The sequence below is a fragment of the Rattus norvegicus genome, chromosome 14 (genome assembly GCF_021556685.1).
Source record: "Rattus norvegicus strain SHRSP/BbbUtx chromosome 14, alternate assembly SHRSP_T2T, whole genome shotgun sequence".
Taxonomy (NCBI): domain Eukaryota; kingdom Metazoa; phylum Chordata; class Mammalia; order Rodentia; family Muridae; genus Rattus; species Rattus norvegicus.
In genome coordinates, this window is record NC_141547.1 from 29,860,454 (window position 1) to 29,865,101 (window position 4,648).

The 4,648-nt window shown below is 41.0% G+C and overlaps 1 pseudogene; it reads left to right on the top strand.

Moving 5' to 3' along the window:
* The first annotated feature begins 780 nt into the window (after nt 1–780).
* Nucleotides 781–4,303, top strand: Ipo7-ps2 (importin 7, pseudogene 2; annotated as a pseudogene).
* The last annotated feature ends 345 nt before the right edge of the window (nt 4,304–4,648 follow it).

Consider the following 4,648-nt stretch of genomic DNA (forward strand, 5'->3'; position numbering starts at 1 on the left):
TGTAAATGCAACATTTTTACAGCTTATTTATCCTTTTCATGTTTACACAGTAACATTTAGCAAAATAAAGAAGAAGAAATAGATGAAGTAAAATGTATAACAGACATGAAATAGTTTAAGAGAGTTATCTATGACAGACAGTTAAGGAGAAATAAGTATTCAAAAATCAACAGGATAGCATGAAGCCTGGGATTAAGAATTCTTGTCCCATGCCTAAACATAACAAAAGCTATATAGAGCAAACCAACAGCCAACATCAAATTAAATGGAAACAAGAAGCAATCCCACTTAAATTCTGAACAAGACAAAGTTGCTCACTCTCTCCCTATCTGTTCAACATAGTATTTGACGTTCTAGCTAGAGCAATTAGACAACAAAATGATATATCAAGGGGATAAAAATTGGAAAGGGAGAAGTCAAAATATCACTATTTGTAGATGATATTATAGATAAGTGACCCACAAAATTCCACCAGAGAACTCCTGCAGCTGATAAACAACTTCAGCAAGGTGGCAGGATATAAAATCAACTCAAACAAATCAGTAGCCTTTCTTTATATAAATGATAAACAGGCTAAGAAAGAAATTAACAAAACAACACCCTTCACAATAGAGGCCTTTCTTATAAACTTATCCTCACTTTGAAATGTAGCACTTCATTTTAGTTTTCTCTCTGATTTCATTGTGGGAATTATGAGGCCTTCTTAAAAATGTACAAAAATCGTTTGGTGCTTCTCTTTACTTTAGTGCCAGTTGTTGCTGCCAAGCGCGGCTGGTCCATATGCCCAATGAGTGGTGCTATATCTGCTTAAGTAGCACAGGTGTCCAGGGTTTGATCAACAGTGTGGCGATCAACCCTGTCATAGAGGCCCTATGGGTCACTGTGAACCCAGCCCTGAGCAAGGCCTCTGAGCGCCAGTTCAATGAGGCACAGAAATCTCTGGATTTTGACTGCTCCAGATTACTATGTCAGAACAACTGGATTTACTTTGTGAGACAGGCAGGTGTTATTTATTTGAAAAATATGATAACACAATATTGGTCTGATCGGGAAGCCACTCCAGGGAACATCTCCCCATATACTATTTCAGAAGAAGACTGACGATGCATTTGAGAAAATATCATAGAAGCCATTATCCACTCACCTGAGCTAACAGGGTACAGCTTAATACGTGCACCCATCACATCACCAAACGTGACTATCCAAGCCGCTGGACTGTCATTGTGGGCAAGATTGGTCTTTTTATCTACAGTCTGATAGCAGTGTTTTGTTGGCTGGGAATTCTTTGCCTTTATCAGCTTGTGAAAAATTATGAGTACAAGAAACCAGAAAAGTGAAGTCCATTCATTTGCGGAAGCCATGCAGCACTTCCTGTCAGTTCTGAAGGATCGCTTTACCCCGCTGCTTTCTGATCAATTTGACCAGTTTGTCCTCATCCAAAAGCAGATGTTAAAGATCTTCTATACTCTTGTTCAGTATACACCAACTCTGGAGCTGATAAACCAACAGAATCTATTCGGGTGGATACTTTGAAGACAGTTGTGAATAGGGATGCACCTAATGAAACACTTCAACTTGAAGAAGATGATAGACCAGAGATACCCTGGTGGAAATGTGAGTGAGCCTTACATATTTTAGCAAGACATTTTGAATGATATGGAAGCCATGAGAATGGTTCTAAAGAGTATGATGAATTTGCTGAAGTCTTTCTGAAGACCTTGTCTGTTGGTGTCCAGCAAGTTTTACTGAGTGTCACATCATTACATGGAGAAACGATATGTGCCTCCTCAGGTTTCACAGCAGACATTAAATTATATTAATCAAGGAGTTTCCCACACCCTTATGTGAAAGAGGCTGAAGCCTCATATACAAGGCATTAGCCAAGATGCTATTTTTCCATTGATACAGATTCTGATGAGGAATTCTGGCAAGATCATTGTGAATATATACACATGAAGTGTGATGTGTTTGAAGATTTCATTTCTTCTAGTATTGCTGCCCAAACGCGTTAGTTTACAGCTTGTAGTACAAGGAAAGAAGTACGGCAAAAGACTAAGGGATCTCGTTATCAAATTCTTACTGAACCTAACGCTGATCCTCGTAAAAAGGATGGAGCCTTGTACATAATTGGCTCTTTAGCTGAAATACTTCTGAAGACAAAGATCTACAAAGATCAAATGGAATACATGTTGCAAAATCATGTGTCTCCTCTCTTTGGCAGTGAGCTAGGATACCGGAGAGCAAGAGCTTGCTGGGATCTTCACTATTTTTGTGAAGTGAAGTTTAAAAGTGATCAAAACCTCCAAACAGCTTTAGAGCTGACAAGAAGATGTCTGACTGATGATCCAGAAACTCCTGTGGAAGTGGAAGCTGCCATTTTACCACCAGTGTTGATCAGCAATCAAGAAAACACTAAAGAATGCATCATGCCATATATCAGACTTGTAATGCAGGCTCATCTTCATATTATAAGGGAAACAGAAAAAGCTGATCTTACAAATGTAATTCAGAAAATGATCTGTGAATATAGTGAAGAAGTCACTCTTACTGCTGTAGAAATGGCAATCTGGCAATGACATTTAACCAATGAATCCGGATTAGGCCAGATGAGGCAGGAGGTGATGAAGAAGCGATCACTGTTATGGACATTCCAAATGCACCTGGCACACTTCTGAGTGTGACTGAAGACCACAGACACAACCCAGAAGCTTATAAGTCACCGGGACTGTTTTCCAACAGCATGTCTTAGAATTCCATGAGGAGATTTTTTTTCCTTTGGCACATAGTCCGACATGTCAACAAGTGTCTCCACAGATGTGGCAGTTATTGCCCCTTGTATTTGAGGTATTTCAGCAAGATGGCTTTAATTACCTTACGGACACGATGCCTCTTCTACATAACTGTGCCCCACCTAGGATCCATCCCACATGCAGACCCCAAACCCAGACACTATTGCTGATGCCAAGAAGTGCTTGCTGACAGGAGCCTGATACAACTGTCTCCTGAGAGGCTCCACCAGATCATGACCAAAACAGATGTGGATGCCCGAAGCCAACCATTGGACTGACCACAGGAACCCCAATGGAGGAGTTAGGGGAAGGATGGAAGGAGCCGAATGGGCCTTATCTGACATCAATGACCTTATCTGGCCCTGTGAAGGCTTGATGCCCCAGTGTAGAAGAATGGTAGGGTGGTGAGGGAGGAGTGGGTGGGTTGGTGGGGGAACACCCTCATAGTAAGGGTGGATGGTATAGGGGTTTTGCAGGCTAACATTTGAAATGCAAATAAATACAATATCCAATTTAAAGAAAAATCCTATGTAACAGTTGATATAGACACTCTTCTATCTGATACCAAGTATCTTGAGATGATAGAGAGCATGTGTAAAGAAAGTTCTTACTGGAGTTGCAGGAGATGTGCCATGTCCTGCAGCAAAATTGTTAGAGGTCATCATCCCGCAGTCCAAAGGCTGGGGCATTGATCAGTGTATCCCACTATCTGTGGACGCAGCTTTAGAGAGACTGACAAGGGAGGCTGCAATTGCAGCCTTGTATGATAATCCACACTTACTCCCTAATACCTTTGAAAATCTCCGCTTCCCATATAGTGGTGTACCTGTTACAAATCACTTTATCACACAATGGCTTAATGATGGTAACTGTTCTCTTGGGGCTTCGTGAGAGGAAGATGTTTGTTCTTGGCCTGTGCGCTCTTTTTATATTTAATGGATAAAAAGATCAATGCAGAACATGAGAATGACAGTGATGATGATGATGATGATGATGACGACGATGATGATGACGACGATGATGATGACGACGATGATGACAACGACGACAACAATGGTGGTGATAATGCCAAAGATGATGATGAAACTGAAGACCTGGGGAGTGATAAAGATGATCTTGATGAAGATGGGTAGGAATATTTGGAGATCCTGGCTAGACAAGCTGGCAAACATGGAGATGACGAAGGTTGGGAAGAAGATGATGCAGAGGAAACTGCTCTAGAAGGCTATTCCACAGTCATCAATGATGAAGGCAACACGGTTGATGAGTTGATGAGTATCAGATCTTTACAGCTGTATTTCAAACCATTCAAAATCATAATCCTGTATGGTATCAGGCTTTGACTCACAGTTTTAATGAAGAGCAAAATTAAAAAAAAAATAACATCTCTGACTGATCAGAGAAGAGCAGCCCATGAATCCAAACAGATTGAAAATCATGGAGGATACAAACACAGTGCTCCGAGTGTGCCAAGTTCTTTCAATTTTGGAGGCCCGGCACCAGGGATGAATTGAGATTCCACTTTCTTTCCTGCTGTGTGAGTGTAGTGAAGACCTTATGTTCCTCCTAGTAGTTCTAGAACTGGTTCAAGTTATCTACTAACTGATCGATAGAAGGACAGAAACCCCAGGAGGTGGGAGCTGATCATGTAACCTGGCACTGGAAACTAGAGGGATTTGGGGAGGGCTTAACTTCAGGGGCTACTTTCTTTATTTTTTGAAAAGTGTAAGGTCCTGATTCTGAAGCTTCAAGAGACACTGTGGAAGTCTGAAATGAGGGGATGTCATGAAGACAGCTTTTTGTTTTCCTGAGGAAAAATAATAGGCATGGGCTACAGGACTGTTTAAAATGTCTCATTT